Source organism: Protomyctophum bolini (assembly GCF_963924005.1).
Source record: "Protomyctophum bolini genome assembly, chromosome: 7".
Classification (NCBI taxonomy): Eukaryota; Metazoa; Chordata; class Actinopteri; order Myctophiformes; family Myctophidae; genus Protomyctophum; species Protomyctophum bolini.
Genome location: NC_137868.1, coordinates 20,783,586 through 20,805,778, shown reverse-complemented (window position 1 = coordinate 20,805,778; position 22,193 = coordinate 20,783,586).

Sequence of the window (22,193 nt, the reverse complement as noted above, 5' to 3'; positions counted from 1 at the left end):
TAGAGGAGATAAAGGCATGGATGAGCTTCTCATAGACAGACAGACAGCTACTCATGGACAATTGGACAGGCAGGAAGGCAGACAGCTACTCATAGACAGGCAGACAGACAGCTACTCATGGACAATTAGGCAGGCAGGCAGACAGCTACTCATAGACAGACAGACAGCTACTCATGGACAATTGGACAGGCAGGAAGGCAGACAGCTACTCATAGACAGACAGACAGACAGCTACTCATAGACAATTGGGCAGGCAGGCAGACAGCTACTCATAATAATAATAATAATAATAATGCATTTTATTTATAATGCACTTTTCATTCACAAGGAATCTCAGAGTGCTAGCCTACTATTATCACTCCATTCAACCACCTCATTTACTTTACTAATAGATAGACATACCAACCAAAACCCAACCTTTATTCATTGCAGCCAGCAACACCTTCCTGGATCTCAGCCAACTCCCTCCCCAGGAGTGGGGCACCCTCCCACACTGTCAGGAAATCCCAGTGGGAACTGTAACTGACTTGACTAACATTCCGTTCACCACAGCAAATCCTCCTCCTCCTCCTCCGACCGACAGCAATGTGAACCGATTAATTATGTTGAACTGTCCATCAACTGTCTGTCTGTCTGTCGTGTGTGCGTGCGTGTGTGCGCGCGCATGCGTGCGGCTTCCTTCCACACAGCTGTGATCCATACACTCTGACGGACCAATGACCGACGGTCTAGACCCGGATACAGTAGTCGGGGCTTATGATTTAAAATGGAACCGCACGCGTTCCGTAGCAGTGTGTTTGGGGCGTAGCTGCAACAAGGTAAGGTTTGTTTTAGAACCGCATGGTTGTTAGCCAACATTAACTCTGTTGTTTTTTTTAATATTAGTGTTGTTAGAAGGACTGTTGGTTGTTTATTGTGACTCTAAAAGGACAACAATATGAGGAATGTGTTGGTACTTTTTGAGACACAAACAAATAAACAAACAAACAGGTGGAAAGTAAATAATTACATCTACTGAAGTGCTGTGGACAATATATTGTACTTTTATATTTTATTTGGACACTACTAGTTGTTTTGTAGATTTGGATTATTTAAAAAAAATATCCCTTTGGCTACACCATTTACCACTGGGCTAGCTACAACCACATTTTGGCCATTTGGAAGTAGCTGATCTACAATCTCACAATGCATTGTGATGCAATGCATTGTGAGATTGTAGTTCTGCTATTTTCAGATTAATTTTTCTTTCAAACTTTTGATATGGGACATTTCTGTGTAATGAGCTACATTTGGTCATTTTTTAAGTGCATTTTGATGCCATACCCTTTTACTTTAGTACATAATGGTAAAACAAGTTGTAACTGTGGCTCAGACACTTCACCCCTTTTGCAACCAGATCTTATTTGAATGATTTTTGAGACACACTTTCCTGGGGTTTTTATGTGTTTTTAGATATTTTAGTATTTCAAAGTGTCCATGGACTCCATGATGTCATGGACACCGGGCTCACTTCCTTCCTGAACTACAATTCCCACAATGCTTTGGGCCACTGCTCCTCCTTGTGGATAGGGGGAGGGCTGTCTTACTGAGACAACATTTAGTCCAGGAAGGAAGTGAGCCCAGTGTCCATGATGACATCATGGACTCTTTGAAATACTGAAATATCTAAACGCATAAAAACCCCAGGAAAGTGTTTTTTGTCTCTAACATCATTAAAATAAGATCTGGTTGCAAAAGAAAAATGCAAGAATTTCCTAAAGATGTGTTTTCTACAATGTATAATATCTGGATAAAGAGTAATGTTGGTGTATGTTTGTGTCTTACAGGTTGATCATGTGACCTTGGTGTCTTGCGGTGACCTTGGCTGCTGTCTTCAGGAGATAGCTGGTATTGATAATAGAGTGTCTACTCGGCTGAGCTGAAACGAATAACGGTGTCAACGAACGCTCCCTGAGATTACGAGGCGTACGGTGCTCGGGACGTATTGTGCCATACAACCTACGCGGCTCTATTAATACCGGCTATCTTCAACCGAGCGACGGAAGGCCCCCCATGGTAATTACATACAGAACTTTTTAGCTTTTAGGCTTCATAAAAGAAATGGTTGCACAAGGCAGATTATAGCCCTAGAATGTGTGTAATAATGGTGACACAGCTCTGTCAGTGACTGTTATGACTTCCAAAATGTCATCCTGTAGGCCGACAACTAATTTTCTTTTCCCCTGCCATTTCAGAAAGTGAAGCGGACTGGAGGTGTGAACTCTATGCTGTTGCCACTGCTGGGTGAACTCTATGCTGTTGCCACTGCTGGGTGCTGTTATCAGTGAAGGTTAGTTAACCGTCTGATTCCTGCTGCTTGTTTAAGTGGGCTACATGCTACCATACCATAGGTTGTCTTTCGCGCCATGTATAATTTCACTTAATTTGTGTGTATAATGCCAGTCCACATCACAGTTATGTGATGTTTGTGGAGGCATGTGATTTATTTATCGTTTAACATAATTTACGGGTAAAGTCTGTCCACATCCACATCACATAATGTATGTTCTCTTGTGTCTCCTCTCTATTCTTTAATAAAGTTGTTTATTTTTTGTTGTCATAGTTTTTAATCGCATTTTGCTTTATTTTATTTAGGTAATTTCTTTCTTCTTGCCTATCTTTCCCTAGTTCTTCACTAGTGTTTTATGTGATGTGGAGGTGTGTGCTTTATGTCTTATGTCATTATGGTAGCATGTAGCCCCTTAACACTGTGTTTACAGCTTACTATGCTGTAGGTCTGTGTACACTAACAAGAGGAAGCAAATGATGGCCGCTGTGTCATTTGCTTCCTTCGTTGGTGTGTGTACTTTGTTTAGTGCTGATATTGAAGGTAAGTGAGTGTAGTTTATTATCCTTGACTGTTGGGCAGAAACCTTGTATCTCCATAGTTCAACCTTTTGTAAATTAATTTCCTTACTTGGTCATGCTACAGTGTCACACACAAGTACCAAATGGCCAATCTCATGAGGCAAAGATAATCCATTATTGAATATTTAACATGTAGTATTCTGTTTTTCAAACCAGTGACTAAATAATAACATTGGAACACAGATTATTATATTAATAATATTGGATCAGTTGTTTTGGTCCATAAAAGTAACCATTTTGGACGTACAAGGTTTTTACCCAACCTTCATCTTTTCTCTCTTCTTTGCTTTAATAAAGTTATTTGTTTTTGGTCTCAGAGTTTTTAATCGCATTTTGCTTTATTGTATTGTAATTTCTTATTTATTTCTTTCCTATCTATGACACTAGTTTTTCACTAGTGTATGTGTGACTCGGGTCATGTCTCGAGTACAGTTTCTCATTTGGAGCTGTTTCATGTAATTTACCAGTAAAGCGTCATCACGTCAGTTCACATCAGATATGAACACAGGCCGATATGTGATGTGCATTTATGTGGTTTTTTTTAAAGGTGATTTTTCACAGCAATTGCGGCTAGCTCGTCATTCACGTCTGTTGGCATTGCGCCATATGAATTGTGTTTATTGCTGTTCATGTTGTGTACTAATGTTCATATTGCTGACAAATACTGGGGCGCAACGAATGCTGCTACCTCGTATAATTTATGTCAATCGTCCACAAATGGCATAAATTGTACAGTCTTGCCCCATGTTTCCTACATGGGACAACTAGATAGAAAAATACTTGCGCCACGGAAACCTAAAGGCCAACTGCTTGGGCAGAGACCAAGAAAATCTATTTTGTTCATGTTCATAAAGCGCTCAAAGTGCTTGAAGTGAAAAGTGCAGCAGCAAACATCTAGGTCATAAGACCATTGTTCGTGCTATATTATCAGATCTAATTTGTGAGTAAAGCTTCATTACGTAAGCCCACATCACCTATGAACACAGGCCCGGTATGTGATGTGTGTTTATGTCTTGTCTCATTTCACATTTGTGAGTAAGGCTTCATCATGTCATCCCAACATCACATAATTAACTTAGGGTTAGGGTAGGGCTAGGTATGTGATGTTGGTTGATGTGATGTATGTCTTATAATGTGCAAGCTTCATCGTGTCAGTTAACATCACATTATGTGGTGTGTATTGATGTGATTTATTTATGCTGCCATTTGCAGCTAAAACTTTGGCATTGACGATGGGCCTATGACCCAAACGTTTTCTGCTGCACTTTTCACTTTTAGCACTTTGCAGCACTTTATGAGCAAGACAAAATATTTTCTTAGTTTATGTCTGAGGAGTTTTCCTTAAGGTATTTGTGGAGTGAGTCTTCCGGCTTTCAATTGTATAAAGACATAAGCATGGCTATCATTATAGTCAAGATTCAAATTGAGTGTGTAGGCTCTCTCTTTTTTTTAATTATATTGCAAAATTGAAACAAACGACTGATTTGGACCTGTAAATTATAAACAAAAACTAAGGCACTGGTGTGGTACTCCTGGTTTACCAGAACGGGGTTCAACTCCCTGTGGTGCCCTCAATTTGTTGTATTTACATGGTTCATTTTCTGCTCATTGTTTCCTTTTCATAGATTATAACCCCCAGGTTCTTTACTGTGTTTGTACTCCCTACAGTTGGGTTACAAGTCTATTTAGGGACCAAGTCCGAAGGGACTCTTGGTCCCTTATTTTTCTCTTCTCCTTCCACCAAAAATGTTAGTTCTGGCTGAACTGTGCTGTCGGGTTTTCGTCAAACTTGGCAATATGGTAGCCCTCCTTTATTTTTTTGGGCTCCCAATAATTTGAAAATGACGATTTGCCCTGATTTCCCATCACCCCATCTGATCAGGACAACCTAGAGGGCAATGCCAAACGGCGAGGACACAAAGCCCACAACCATTGTCCAATAGGTGGCGCTATAGCACTCAACTGAAAATTCAAACTTTAAACGGGCATAGCTCATGGACCGCTTGACCATGAGCAATAAAACGTTGATACCCATGTGTAGCGATGGAGCTCGATACCCGAACAAAATCCTTAAACTTGAGTCCCCGTTATCAATAAGCTGTGTAGGGATGGAGCGATACCAGGAAAAATCCTTAAACTTATTGAGTACCCGTTATCAATAAGCTTTGGGCTTGTTGAGCGTAGTGGCCCGTTCATGTTTGAATAATCAAGAGGTGAATCAATAAATGCCAACCAGCACTATCTGGGTAAACTCAATTACGCTTTTAAAGTGGCGGAACATATATTAACCTGTTAACAGTTTCTTTAATATTTTATTGGTAAAAAGGTCAATTGCCCTAGTATTTGCCCCATTGGGGCAATTGCCCCAGTAGATACTGGTTCTGTTCAGAGTTTATTGTCTCCTGTCTTTCCTCAAAATAATATAAATTGCTCTAAGCCTGATCGTTATCGATATAAATTAATGAGCTCCATCCCTACCCATGTGTCTCCTCTTGCCTCACTTTCGTATTCTGACTTTTGTATCTCTCTCCTCCTGGGATCTTTGCTCAAAATGCCTAAACATTTATATATGGAAATTAAGTAAAAGACTGAGTTGTCCGAACCTGGAAGGACCACAGACGAGGGTTTTAAATGTATAACAATCTTTATTAAAGTAAATACTCAGTGGGTTATAGAACAACACTAGAATGAGGCAAAACGGTAAACTACGACAAGACATTTCATATAATGCAAAGCACTTAAACACAATTAAACTCCCATCACATAATAAAGTCTTTCTCTATAAAATACTAGCCTCTAATACGTGTACATAATATACTGTATATACAACAGTGTTTGGTTGTGCAATTAACTCGCCCTGGTGGCGTGACCACGCCGAGGGGTTGGGTGGAGGGGTTCTCTTCTCACCCTCTTTACTTTGTCGGGTGACCTTTTGTCATAGAGGTTTTTAATCTAGTCTTGACTGTGCAGAGCGTGTCACCCCCGAGGACAGATGCCGGGAGAACTTAAACGCTCTGCCTCCTATTGTAACTTTTGATATTCAGGACTAAACATTTTTGTAAACTATGAACACACTGTTCTGTTAAGATTGTAGGGATCGATGAGTTCTTTGAAATATTGTGGTGCCTGACCATTGTGAGCTTTATAGGTGAGGATTTTGAACTACCGGTATATGTATTTAACCGGGAGCCAGTGTAGAGGCCAGTGATGGTTCTGATCACATGGTTCTCGGACCCCTAGTATAGGGGTTCCTCGTTACTACAGAGGAGTGCCAAATCTTTGATTGCTACTTTTTTCATTTAATATCCATTCATTCGTTCATATCATTAATGTAATAAATCAAATTTTCATTTATGTATTTGCTACATTAATTACATTAACCCTAGAATCACTATTCTGAGGGGAACATTGGCAAAAAAATCTGATGCTACAAGCTCATGATTTAAGAGGATTGGAAAAAAAGCTTTCATGACAATGCCAGGCCCAGGAAATGAATCCCAATGCATTTTTCCCATAGACATCAGTATTTATTTAAAGACCCAAGTGTCGTACAAAGCAGAGTGGTGACGAATCATGACAACAAACACAATATCTTGGCCCAAACAAAGAAGAAAAACAACAAAGTGTTGTACCTGCCGTTTTTTTTCTAATTCTTTGTTTTGCCCAAAACATTGTGCCGTCATGATTTTGTCACAACTCCAGTTGGCTTTGTCCGCGGCGTAAACGTCTTTAAATAAATACTTTCTGAAAAGTCTGAGGAAAAAAACAGGGATTTATTTTCCGGGTCACTCGAGGGGGCGGGACTGCGACGCTCTATACTATAGTATGCCGTGGTGCAACTCAGCAGAGTTGCAGCACTTACTTCACACAGGTGTGATTTTTCAAGATTGGAGGATTTGAACAAAAGATTAATCACGTAAAAAAGGTATACTATAGTCCATGGTTTCGCATGACGTTTTTCATGATTTTGCAGGATTTGAGTACAGGATGAAAATAATGGACCTGTAAATTACAATAAAACTAACTAAGGCACTGGTGTGGTACTCCTGGTTTACCAGAACGGGCTTCAAGTCCCTGCAGTGCTCTGCTCAATTTGTTGTATTTACATGGTTTCTTTTTTTTCTTCTGCTCATTGTGTTGCCTTTTCATAGATGATAACCCCAAGTACTAGTAGTATAACTTGGTAGTATAATACGTATAAGTAGTAGTATACTTATACTCTATAGAGGATGGATACTACTAGTAGTATCCTCCAATGATGAAAAACGGCATGCTATCGTCTGAGATGGGCTACAGCCCATGGTCAAAAATTATGAAAAACGAGGATTTGAAAAAAAGACGAAAATCACTCCGAGACCATTGTCTCGAGTGATTTTCGTCTTTTTTTTTTCAAATCCTCAAAAATGATGAAAAACGCCATGCTATAGTAAGACTCCATATAGGCCTATCTGCCGTTTGTTATTGGAATTTGCCGAAATTGTGAAAATGGTAATTGCGGAAATTGCGGAAATGGAAATTGCGGATTTTTTTTCATTTTTTCATTTTTTTCAAATCCTCAAAAATGATGAAAAACGGCGCGCTATAGTATGCCGTACGATATGGGCTATAGCCCACGGTCCAAAATGATAAGAAACGAGGCTAACTTTTTTTTTCAAAATTTCAAAAAACATGGGCTATAACCCATCGTTTTTGTCATTTCGTAATTTTTTTCAAAAATGATAAAAAACGGCGCGCTATAGTATGCCGTACGATATGGGCTATAGCCCACGGTCCAAAATGATAAGAAACGAGGCTAACTTTTTTTTTCAAAATTTCAAAAAACATGGGCTATAACCCATCGTTTTTGTCATTTAGTCATTTTTTTCAAATCCTCAAAAATGATGAAAAACGGCGCGCTATAGTATGCCGTACGATATGGGCTATAGCCCACGGTCCAAAATGATAAGAAACGAGGCTAACTTTTTTTTTTTTAATTTTCAAAAAACATGGGCTATAACCCATCGTTTTTGTCATTTCGTCATTTTTTTCAAAAATGATAAAAAACGGCGCGCTATAGTATGCCGTACGATATGGGCTATAGCCCACGGTCCAAAATGATGAGAAACGAGGCTAACTTTCTTTTTCAAAATTTCAAAAAACATGGGCTATAACCCATCGTTTTTGTCATTTCGTCATTTTTTTAAAATCCTCAAAAATGATAAAAAACGGCGCGCTATAGTATGCCGTACGATATGGGCTATAGCCCACGGTCCAAAATGATGAGAAACGAGGCTAACTTTTTTTTTCAAAATTTCAAAAAACATGGGCTATAACCCATCGTTTTTGTCATTTCGTCATTTTTTTCAAATCCTCAAAAATGATGAAAAACGGCGCGCTATAGTATGCCGTACGATATGGGCTATAGCCCACGGTCCAAAATGATGAGAAACGAGGCTAACGTTTTTTTTCAAAATTTCAAAAACATGGGCTATAACCCATCGTTTTTGTCATTTCGTCATTTTTTTCAAATCCTCAAAAATGATGAAAAACGGCGCGCTATAGTATGCCGTACGATATGGGCTATAGCCCACGGTCCAAAATGATGAGAAACGAGGCTAACTTTTTTTTTCAAAATTTCAAAAAACATGGGCTATAACCCATCGTTTTTGTCATTTCGTCATTTTTTTCAAATCCTCAAAAATGATGAAAAATGGCGCGCTATAGTATGCCGTACGATGTGGGCTATAGCCCACGGTCCAAAATGATGAGAAACGAGGCTAACTTTTTTTTTCAAAATTTCAAAAAACATGGGCTATAACCCATCGTTTTTGTCATTTCGTCATTTTTTTCAAATCCTCAAAAATGATGAAAAACGGCGCGCTATAGTATGCTGTACGATATGGGCTATAGCCCACGGTCCAAAATGATGAGAAACGAGGCTAACTTTGTTTTTCAAAATTTCAAAAAACATGGGCTATAACCCATCGTTTTTTTCATTTCGTCATTTTTTTCAAATCCTCAAAAATGATGAAAAACGGCGCGCTATAGTATGCCGTACGATATGGGCTATAGCCCACGGTCCAAAATGATGAGAAACGAGGCTAACTTTTTTTTTCAAAATTTCAAAAAACATGGGCTATAACCCATCGTTTTTGTCATTTCGTCATTTTTTTCAAATCCTCAAAAATGATGAAAAACGGCGCGCTATAGTATGCCGTACGATATGGGCTATAGCCCACGGTCCAAAATGATGAGAAACGAGGCTAACTTTTTTTTTCAAAATTTCAAAATACATGGGCTATAACCCATCGTTTTTGTCATTTCGTAATTTTTTTCAAATCCTCAAAAATGATGAAAAAGGGCGCGCTATAGTATGCCGTACGATATGGGCTATAGCCCACGGTCCAAAATGATGAGAAACGAGGCTAACTTTTTTTTTCAAAATTTCAAAAAACAAGGGCTATAACCCATCGTTTTTGTCATTTCGTCATTTTTTTCAAATCCTCAAAAATGATGAAAAACGGCGCGCTATAGTATGCCGTACGATATGGGCTATAGCCCACGGTCCAAAATGATGAGAAACGAGGCTAACTTTTTTTTTCAAAATTTCAAAAAACATGGGCTATAACCCATCGTTTTTGTCATTTCGTCATTTTTTTCAAATCCTCAAAAATGATGAAAAACGGCGCGCTATAGTATGCCGTACGATATGGGCTATAGCCCACGGTCCAAAATGATGAGAAACGAGGCTAACTTTTTTTTTCAAAATTTCTAAAAACATGGGCTATAACCCATCGTTTTTGTCATTTCGTCATTTTTTTCAAATCTTCAAAAATGATGAAAAACGGCGCGCTATAGTATGCCGTACGATATGGGCTATAGCCCACGGTCAAAAATGATGAGAAACGAGGCTAACTTTTTTTTTCAAAATTTCAAAAAACATGGGCTATAAACCATAGTTTTTGTCATTTCGTCATTTTTTTCAAATCCTCAAAAATGATGAAAAACGGCGCGCTATAGTATGCCGTACGATATGGGCTATAGCCCACGGTCCAAAATGATGAGAAACGAGGCTAACTTTTTTTTTCAAAATTTCAAAACACATGGGCTATAACCCATCGTTTTTGTCATTTCGTCATTTTTTTCAAATCCTCAAAAATGATGAAAAACGGCGCGCTATAGTATGCCGTACGATATGGGCTATAGCCCACGGTCCAAAATGATGAGAAACGAGGCTAACTTTTTTTTTCAAAATTAAAAAAAACATGGGCTATAACCCATCGTTTTTGTCATTTCGTCATTTTTTTCAAATCCTCAAAAATGATGAAAAACGGCGCGCTATAGTATGCCGTACGATATGGGCTATAGCCCACGGTCCAAAATGATGAGAAACGAGGCTAACTTTTTTTTCCAAAATTTCAAAAAACATGGGCTATAACCCATCGTTTTTGTCATTTCAAATCCTCAAAAATGATGAAAAACGGCGCGCTATAGTATGCCGTACGATATGGGCTATAGCCCACGGTCAAAAATGATGAGAAACGAGGCTAACTTTTTTTTTCAAAATTTCAAAAAACATGGGCTATAAACCATAGTTTTTGTCATTTCGTCATTTTTTTCAAATCCTCAAAAATGATGAAAAACGGCGCGCTATAGTATGCCGTACGATATGGGCTATAGCCCACGGTCCAAAATGATGAGAAACGAGGCTAACTTTTTTTTTTTTTTTCAAAAAACATGGGCTATAACCCATCGTTTTTGTCATTTCGTCATTTTTTTCAAATCCTCAAAAATGATGAAAAACGGCGCGCTATAGTATGCCGTACGATATGGGCTATAGCCCACGGTCCAAAATGATGAGAAACGAGGCTAACTTTTTTTTTTTGTTTTTCAAAAAACATGGGCTATAACCCATCGTTTTTGTCATTTCGTCATTTTTTTCAAATCCTCAAAAATGATGAAAAACGGCGCGCTATAGTATGCCGTACGATATGGGCTATAGCCTACGGTCCAAAAGGATGAGAAACGAGGCTAACTTTTTTTTTTAATTTTCAAAAAACATGGGCTATAACCCATCGTTTTTGTCATTTCGTCATTTTTTTCAAATCCTCAAAAATGATGAAAAACGGCGCGCTATAGTATGCCGTACGATATGGGCTATAGCCCACGGTCCAAAATGATGAGAAACGAGGCTAACTTTTTTTTTCAAAATTTCAAAAACATGGGCTATAACCCATCGTTTTTGTCATTTCGTCATTTTTTTCAAATCCTCAAAAATGATGAAAAACGGCGCGCTATAGTATGCCGTACGATATGGGCTATAGCCCACGGTCCAAAATGATGAGAAACGAGGCTAACGTTTTTTTTCAAAATTTCAAAAAACATGGGCTATAACCCATCGTTTTTGTCATTTTGTCATTTTTTTCAAATCCTCAAAAATGATGAAAAACGGCGCGCTATAGTATGCCGTACGATATGGGCTATAGCCCACGGTCCAAAATGATGAGAAACGAGGCTAACTTTTTTTTTTTTAATTTTCAAAAAACATGGGCTATAACCCATCGTTTTTGTCATTTCGTCATTTTTTTCAAATCCTCAAAAATGATGAAAAACGGCGCGCTATAGTATGCCGTACGATATGGGCTATAGCCCACGGTCCAAAATGATGAGAAACGAGGCTAACTTTCTTTTTCAAAATTTCAAAAAACATGGGCTATAACCCATCGTTTTTGTCATTTCGTCATTTTTTTAAAATCCTCAAAAATGATAAAAAACGGCGCGCTATAGTATGCCGTACGATATGGGCTATAGCCCACGGTCCAAAATGATGAGAAACGAGGCTAACTTTTTTTTTCAAAATTTCAAAAAACATGGGCTATAACCCATCGTTTTTGTCATTTCGTCATTTTTTTCAAATCCTCAAAAATGATGAAAAACGGCGCGCTATAGTATGCCGTACGATATGGGCTATAGCCCACGGTCCAAAATGATGAGAAACGAGGCTAACGTTTTTTTTCAAAATTTCAAAAACATGGGCTATAACCCATCGTTTTTGTCATTTCGTCATTTTTTTCAAATCCTCAAAAATGATGAAAAACGGCGCGCTATAGTATGCCGTACGATATGGGCTTTAGCCCACGGTCCAAAATGATGAGAAACGAGGCTAACTTTTTTTTTCAAAATTTCAAAAAACATGGGCTATAACCCATCGTTTTTGTCATTTCGTCATTTTTTTCAAATCCTCAAAAATGATGAAAAACGGCGCGCTATAGTATGCTGTACGATATGGGCTATAGCCCACGGTCCAAAATGATGAGAAACGAGGCTAACTTTTTTTTTCAAAATTTCAAAAAACATGGGCTATAACCCATCGTTTTTGTCATTTCGTCATTTTTTTCAAATCCTCAAAAATGATGAAAAACGGCGCGCTATAGTATGCCGTACGATATGGGCTATAGCCCACGGTCCAAAATGATGAGAAACGAGGCTAACTTTTTTTTTCAAATTTTCAAAAAACATGGGCTATAACCCATCGTTTTTGTCATTTCGTCATTTTTTTCAAATCCTCAAAAATGATGAAAAACGGCGCGCTATAGTATGCCGTACGATATGGGCTATAGCCCACGGTCCAAAATGATGAGAAACGAGGCTAACTTTTTTTTTCAAAATTTCAAAAACATGGGCTATAACCCATCGTTTTTGTCATTTCGTCATTTTTTTCAAATCCTCAAAAATGATGAAAAACGGCGCGCTATAGTATGCCGTACGATATGGGCTATAGCCCACGGTCCAAAATGATGAGAAACGAGGCTAACGTTTTTTTTTAAAATTTCAAAAAACATGGGCTATAACCCATCGTTTTTGTCATTTTGTCATTTTTTTCAAATCCTCAAAAATGATGAAAAACGGCGCGCTATAGTATGCCGTACGATATGGGCTATAGCCCACGGTCCAAAATGATGAGAAACGAGGCTAACTTTTTTTTTTTTAATTTTCAAAAAACATGGGCTATAACCCATCGTTTTTGTCATTTCGTCATTTTTTTCAAATCCTCAAAAATGATGAAAAACGGCGCGCTATAGTATGCCGTACGATATGGGCTATAGCCCACGGTCCAAAATGATGAGAAACGAGGCTAACTTTCTTTTTCAAAATTTCAAAAAACATGGGCTATAACCCATCGTTTTTGTCATTTCGTCATTTTTTTAAAATCCTCAAAAATGATAAAAAACGGCGCGCTATAGTATGCCGTACGATATGGGCTATAGCCCACGGTCCAAAATGATGAGAAACGAGGCTAACTTTTTTTTTCAAAATTTCAAAAAACATGGGCTATAACCCATCGTTTCTGTCATTTCGTCATTTTTTTCAAATCCTCAAAAATGATGAAAAACGGCGCGCTATAGTATGCCGTACGATATGGGCTATAGCCCACGGTCCAAAATGATGAGAAACGAGGCTAACGTTTTTTTTCAAAATTTCAAAAACATGGGCTATAACCCATCGTTTTTGTCATTTCGTCATTTTTTTCAAATCCTCAAAAATGATGAAAAACGGCGCGCTATAGTATGCCGTACGATATGGGCTATAGCCCACGGTCCAAAATGATGAGAAACGAGGCTAACTTTTTTTTTCAAAATTTCAAAAAACATGGGCTATAACCCATCGTTTTTGTCATTTCGTCATTTTTTTCAAATCCTCAAAAATGATGAAAAATGGCGCGCTATAGTATGCCGTACGATGTGGGCTATAGCCCACGGTCCAAAATGATGAGAAACGAGGCTAACTTTTTTTTTCAAAATTTCAAAAAACATGGGCTATAACCCATCGTTTTTGTCATTTCGTCATTTTTTTCAAATCCTCAAAAATGATGAAAAACGGCGCGCTATAGTATGCTGTACGATATGGGCTATAGCCCACGGTCCAAAATGATGAGAAACGAGGCTAACTTTTTTTTTCAAAATTTCAAAAAACATGGGCTATAACCCATCGTTTTTTTCATTTCGTCATTTTTTTCAAATCCTCAAAAATGATGAAAAACGGCGCGCTATAGTATGCCGTACGATATGGGCTATAGCCCACGGTCCAAAATGATGAGAAACGAGGCTAACTTTTTTTTTCAAATTTTCAAAAAACATGGGCTATAACCCATCGTTTTTGTCATTTCGTCATTTTTTTCAAATCCTCAAAAATGATGAAAAACGGCGCGCTATAGTATGCCGTACGATATGGGCTATAGCCCACGGTCCAAAATGATGAGAAACGAGGCTAACGTTTTTTTTCAAAATTTCAAAAAACATGGGCTATAACCCATCGTTTTTGTCATTTCGTCATTTTTTTCAAATCCTCAAAAATGATGAAAAACGGCGCGCTATAGTATGCCGTACGATATGGGCTATAGCCCACGGTCCAAAATGATTAGAAACGAGGCTAACTTTTTTTTTTTTAATTTAAAAAAACATGGGCTATAACCCATCGTTTTTGTCATTTCGTCATTTTTTTCAAATCCTAAAAAATGATGAAAAACGGCGCGCTATAGTATGCCGTACGATATGGGCTATAGCCCACGGTCCAAAATGATGAGAAACGAGGCAAACTTTTTTTTTCAAAATTTCAAAAAACATGGGCTATAACCCATCGTTTTTGTCATTTCGTCATTTTTTTCAAATCCTCAAAAATGATAAAAAACGGCGCGCTATAGTATGCCGTACGATATGGGCTATAGCCCACGGTCCAAAATGATGAGAAACGAGGCAAACTTTTTTTTTCAAAATTTCAAAAAACATGGGCTATAACCCATCGTTTTTGTCATTTCGTCATTTTTTTCAAATCCTCAAAAATGATAAAAAGCGGCGCGCTATAGTATGCCGTACGATATGGGCTATAGCCCACGGTCCAAAATGATGAGAAATGAGGCAAACTTTTTTTTTCAAAATTTCAAAAAACATGGGCTATAACCCATCGTTTTTGTCATTTCGTCATTTTTTTCAAATCCTCAAAAATGATAAAAAACGGCGCGCTATAGTATGCCGTACGATATGGGCTATAGCCCACGGTCCAAAATGATGAGAAACGAGGCAAACTTTTTTTTTTTAATTTTCAAAAAACATGGGCTATAACCCATCGTTTTTGTCATTTCGTCATTTTTTTCAAATCCTCAAAAATGATGAAAAACGGCGCGCTATAGTATGCCGTACGATATGGGCTATAGCCCACGGTCCAAAATGATGAGAAACGAGGCTAACTTTTTTTTCCAAAATTTCAAAATACATGGGCTATATATAACCCATCGTTTTTGTCATTTCGTCATTTTTTTCAAATCCTCAAAAATGATGAAAAACGGCGCGCTATAGTATGCCGTACGATATGGGCTATAGCCCACAGTCCAAAATGATGAGAAACGAGGCTAACTTTTTTTTCAAAATTTCAAAAAACATGGGCTATAACCCATCGTTTTTGTCATTTTGTCATTTTTTTCAAATCCTCAAAAATGATGAAAAACGGCGCGCTATAGTATGACGTACGATATGGGCTATAGCCCACGGTCCAAAATGATGAGAAACGAGGCTAACTTTTTTTTTTTTAATTTTCAAAAAACATGGGCTATAACCCATCGTTTTTGTCATTTCGTCATTTTTTTCAAATCCTCAAAAATGATGAAAAACGGCGCGCTATAGTATGCCGTACGATATGGGCTATAGCCCACGGTCCAAAATGATGAGAAACGAGGCTAACTTTCTTTTTCAAAATTTCAAAAAACATGGGCTATAACCCATCGTTTTTGTCATTTCGTCATTTTTTTAAAATCCTCAAAAATGATAAAAAACGGCGCGCTATAGTATGCCGTACGATATGGGCTATAGCCCACGGTCCAAAATGATGAGAAACGAGGCTAACTTTTTTTTTCAAAATTTCAAAAAACATGGGCTATAACCCATCGTTTTTGTCATTTCGTCATTTTTTTCAAATCCTCAAAAATGATGAAAAACGGCGCGCTATAGTATGCCGTACGATATGGGCTATAGCCCACGGTCCAAAATGATGAGAAACGAGGCTAACGTTTTTTTTCAAAATTTCAAAAACATGGGCTATAACCCATCGTTTTTGTCATTTCGTCATTTTTTTCAAATCCTCAAAAATGATGAAAAACGGCGCGCTATAGTATGCCGTACGATATGGGCTTTAGCCCACGGTCCAAAATGATGAGAAACGAGGCTAACTTTTTTTTTCAAAATTTCAAAAAACATGGGCTATAACCCATCGTTTTTGTCATTTCGTCATTTTTTTCAAATCCTCAAAAATGATGAAAAATGGCGCGCTATAGTATGCCGTACGATGTGGGCTATAGCCCACGGTCCAAAATGATGAGAAACGAGGCTAACTTTTTTTTTCAAAATTTCAAAAAACATGGGCTATAACCCATCGTTTTTGTCATTTCGTCATTTTTTTCAAATCCTCAAAAATGATGAAAAACGGCGCGCTATAGTATGCTGTACGATATGGGCTATAGCCCACGGTCCAAAATGATGAGAAACGAGGCTAACTTTTTTTTTCAAAATTTCAAAAAACATGGGCTATAACCCATCGTTTTTGTCATTTCGTCATTTTTTTCAAATCCTCAAAAATGATGAAAAACGGCGCGCTATAGTATGCCGTACGATATGGGCTATAGCCCACGGTCCAAAATGATGAGAAACGAGGCTAACTTTTTTTTTCAAATTTTCAAAAAACATGGGCTATAACCCATCGTTTTTGTCATTTCGTCATTTTTTTCAAATCCTCAAAAATGATGAAAAACGGCGCGCTATAGTATGCCGTACGATATGGGCTATAGCCCACGGTCCAAAATGATGAGAAACGAGGCTAACTTTTTTTTTCAAAATTTCAAAAACATGGGCTATAACCCATCGTTTTTGTCATTTCGTCATTTTTTTCAAATCCTCAAAAATGATGAAAAACGGCGCGCTATAGTATGCCGTACGATATGGGCTATAGCCCACGGTCCAAAATGATGAGAAACGAGGCTAACGTTTTTTTTCAAAATTTCAAAAAACATGGGCTATAACCCATCGTTTTTGTCATTTTGTCATTTTTTTCAAATCCTCAAAAATGATGAAAAACGGCGCGCTATAGTATGCCGTACGATATGGGCTATAGCCCACGGTCCAAAATGATGAGAAACGAGGCTAACTTTTTTTTTTTTAATTTTCAAAAAACATGGGCTATAACCCATCGTTTTTGTCATTTCGTCATTTTTTTCAAATCCTCAAAAATGATGAAAAACGGCGCGCTATAGTATGCCGTACGATATGGGCTATAGCCCACGGTCCAAAATGATGAGAAACGAGGCTAACTTTCTTTTTCAAAATTTCAAAAAACATGGGCTATAACCCATCGTTTTTGTCATTTCGTCATTTTTTTAAAATCCTCAAAAATGATAAAAAACGGCGCGCTATAGTATGCCGTACGATATGGGCTATAGCCCACGGTCCAAAATGATGAGAAACGAGGCTAACTTTTTTTTTCAAAATTTCAAAAAACATGGGCTATAACCCATCGTTTCTGTCATTTCGTCATTTTTTTCAAATCCTCAAAAATGATGAAAAACGGCGCGCTATAGTATGCCGTACGATATGGGCTATAGCCCACGGTCCAAAATGATGAGAAACGAGGCTAACGTTTTTTTTCAAAATTTCAAAAACATGGGCTATAACCCATCGTTTTTGTCATTTCGTCATTTTTTTCAAATCCTCAAAAATGATGAAAAACGGCGCGCTATAGTATGCCGTACGATATGGGCTATAGCCCACGGTCCAAAATGATGAGAAACGAGGCTAACTTTTTTTTTCAAAATTTCAAAAAACATGGGCTATAACCCATCGTTTTTGTCATTTCGTCATTTTTTTCAAATCCTCAAAAATGATGAAAAATGGCGCGCTATAGTATGCCGTACGATGTGGGCTATAGCCCACGGTCCAAAATGATGAGAAACGAGGCTAACTTTTTTTTTCAAAATTTCAAAAAACATGGGCTATAACCCATCGTTTTTGTCATTTCGTCATTTTTTTCAAATCCTCAAAAATGATGAAAAACGGCGCGCTATAGTATGCTGTACGATATGGGCTATAGCCCACGGTCCAAAATGATGAGAAACGAGGCTAACTTTTTTTTTCAAAATTTCAAAAAACATGGGCTATAACCCATCGTTTTTTTCATTTCGTCATTTTTTTCAAATCCTCAAAAATGATGAAAAACGGCGCGCTATAGTATGCCGTACGATATGGGCTATAGCCCACGGTCCAAAATGATGAGAAACGAGGCTAACTTTTTTTTTCAAATTTTCAAAAAACATGGGCTATAACCCATCGTTTTTGTCATTTCGTCATTTTTTTCAAATCCTCAAAAATGATGAAAAACGGCGCGCTATAGTATGCCGTACGATATGGGCTATAGCCCACGGTCCAAAATGATGAGAAACGAGGCTAACGTTTTTTTTCAAAATTTCAAAAAACATGGGCTATAACCCATCGTTTTTGTCATTTCGTCATTTTTTTCAAATCCTCAAAAATGATGAAAAACGGCGCGCTATAGTATGCTGTACGATATGGGCTATAGCCCACGGTCCAAAATGATGAGAAACGAGGCTAACTTTTTTTTTCAAAATTTCAAAAAACATGGGCTATAACCCATCGTTTTTGTCATTTCGTCATTTTTTTCAAATCCTCAAAAATGATGAAAAACGGCGCGCTATAGTATGCCGTACGATATGGGCTATAGCCCACGGTCCAAAATGATGAGAAACGAGGCTAACTTTTTTTTTCAAATTTTCAAAAAACATGGGCTATAACCCATCGTTTTTGTCATTTCGTCATTTTTTTCAAATCCTCAAAAATGATGAAAAACGGCGCGCTATAGTATGCCGTACGATATGGGCTATAGCCCACGGTCCAAAATGATGAGAAACGAGGCTAACTTTTTTTTTCAAAATTTCAAAAACATGGGCTATAACCCATCGTTTTTGTCATTTCGTCATTTTTTTCAAATCCTCAAAAATGATGAAAAACGGCGCGCTATAGTATGCCGTACGATATGGGCTATAGCCCACGGTCCAAAATGATGAGAAACGAGGCTAACGTTTTTTTTCAAAATTTCAAAAAACATGGGCTATAACCCATCGTTTTTGTCATTTTGTCATTTTTTTCAAATCCTCAAAAATGATGAAAAACGGCGCGCTATAGTATGCCGTACGATATGGGCTATAGCCCACGGTCCAAAATGATGAGAAACGAGGCTAACTTTTTTTTTTTTAATTTTCAAAAAACATGGGCTATAACCCATCGTTTTTGTCATTTCGTCATTTTTTTCAAATCCTCAAAAATGATGAAAAACGGCGCGCTATAGTATGCCGTACGATATGGGCTATAGCCCACGGTCCAAAATGATGAGAAACGAGGCTAACTTTCTTTTTCAAAATTTCAAAAAACATGGGCTATAACCCATCGTTTTTGTCATTTCGTCATTTTTTTAAAATCCTCAAAAATGATAAAAAACGGCGCGCTATAGTATGCCGTACGATATGGGCTATAGCCCACGGTCCAAAATGATGAGAAACGAGGCTAACTTTTTTTTTCAAAATTTCAAAAAACATGGGCTATAACCCATCGTTTCTGTCATTTCGTCATTTTTTTCAAATCCTCAAAAATGATGAAAAACGGCGCGCTATAGTATGCCGTACGATATGGGCTATAGCCCACGGTCCAAAATGATGAGAAACGAGGCTAACGTTTTTTTTCAAAATTTCAAAAACATGGGCTATAACCCATCGTTTTTGTCATTTCGTCATTTTTTTCAAATCCTCAAAAATGATGAAAAACGGCGCGCTATAGTATGCCGTACGATATGGGCTATAGCCCACGGTCCAAAATGATGAGAAACGAGGCTAACTTTTTTTTTCAAAATTTCAAAAAACATGGGCTATAACCCATCGTTTTTGTCATTTCGTCATTTTTTTCAAATCCTCAAAAATGATGAAAAATGGCGCGCTATAGTATGCCGTACGATGTGGGCTATAGCCCACGGTCCAAAATGATGAGAAACGAGGCTAACTTTTTTTTTCAAAATTTCAAAAAACATGGGCTATAACCCATCGTTTTTGTCATTTCGTCATTTTTTTCAAATCCTCAAAAATGATGAAAAACGGCGCGCTATAGTATGCTGTACGATATGGGCTATAGCCCACGGTCCAAAATGATGAGAAACGAGGCTAACTTTTTTTTTCAAAATTTCAAAAAACATGGGCTATAACCCATCGTTTTTTTCATTTCGTCATTTTTTTCAAATCCTCAAAAATGATGAAAAACGGCGCGCTATAGTATGCCGTACGATATGGGCTATAGCCCACGGTCCAAAATGATGAGAAACGAGGCTAACTTTTTTTTTCAAATTTTCAAAAAACATGGGCTATAACCCATCGTTTTTGTCATTTCGTCATTTTTTTCAAATCCTCAAAAATGATGAAAAACGGCGCGCTATAGTATGCCGTACGATATGGGCTATAGCCCACGGTCCAAAATGATGAGAAACGAGGCTAACGTTTTTTTTCAAAATTTCAAAAAACATGGGCTATAACCCATCGTTTTTGTCATTTCGTCATTTTTTTCAAATCCTCAAAAATGATGAAAAACGGCGCGCTATAGTATGCCGTACGATATGGGCTATAGCCCACGGTCCAAAATGATTAGAAACGAGGCTAACTTTTTTTTTTTTAATTTAAAAAAACATGGGCTATAACCCATCGTTTTTGTCATTTCGTCATTTTTTTCAAATCCTAAAAAATGATGAAAAACGGCGCGCTATAGTATGCCGTACGATATGGGCTATAGCCCACGGTCCAAAATGATGAGAAACGAGGCAAACTTTTTTTTTCAAAATTTCAAAAAACATGGGCTATAACCCATCGTTTTTGTCATTTCGTCATTTTTTTCAAATCCTCAAAAATGATAAAAAACGGCGCGCTATAGTATGCCGTACGATATGGGCTATAGCCCACGGTCCAAAATGATGAGAAACGAGGCAAACTTTTTTTTTCAAAATTTCAAAAAACATGGGCTATAACCCATCGTTTTTGTCATTTCGTCATTTTTTTCAAATCCTCAAAAATGATAAAAAGCGGCGCGCTATAGTATGCCGTACGATATGGGCTATAGCCCACGGTCCAAAATGATGAGAAACGAGGCAAACTTTTTTTTTCAAAATTTCAAAAAACATGGGCTATAACCCATCGTTTTTGTCATTTCGTCATTTTTTTCAAATCCTCAAAAATGATAAAAAACGGCGCGCTATAGTATGCCGTACGATATGGGCTATAGCCCACGGTCCAAAATGATGAGAAACGAGGCAAACTTTTTTTTTTTAATTTTCAAAAAACATGGGCTATAACCCATCGTTTTTGTCATTTCGTCATTTTTTTCAAATCCTCAAAAATGATGAAAAACGGCGCGCTATAGTATGCCGTACGATATGGGCTATAGCCCACGGTCCAAAATGATGAGAAACGAGGCTAACTTTTTTTTCCAAAATTTCAAAATACATGGGCTATAACCCATCGTTTTTGTCATTTCGTCATTTTTTTCAAATCCTCAAAAATGATGAAAAACGGCGCGCTATAGTATGCCGTACGATATGGGCTATAGCCCACAGTCCAAAATGATGAGAAACGAGGCTAACTTTTTTTTCAAAATTTCAAAAAACATGGGCTATAACCCATCGTTTTTGTCATTTTGTCATTTTTTTCAAATCCTCAAAAATGATGAAAAACGGCGCGCTATAGTATGACGTACGATATGGGCTATAGCCCACGGTCCAAAATGATGAGAAACGAGGCTAACTTTTTTTTTTTTAATTTTCAAAAAACATGGGCTATAACCCATCGTTTTTGTCATTTCGTCATTTTTTTCAAATCCTCAAAAATGATGAAAAACGGCGCGCTATAGTATGCCGTACGATATGGGCTATAGCCCACGGTCCAAAATGATGAGAAACGAGGCTAACTTTTTTTTTCAAAATTTCAAAAAACATGGGCTATAACCCATCGTTTTTGTCATTTCGTCATTTTTTTCAAATCCTCAAAAATGATAAAAAGCGGCGCGCTATAGTATGCCGTACGATATGGGCTATAGCCCACGGTCCAAAATGATGAGAAACGAGGCAAACTTTTTTTTTCAAAATTTCAAAAAACATGGGCTATAACCCATCGTTTTTGTCATTTCGTCATTTTTTTCAAATCCTCAAAAATGATAAAAAACGGC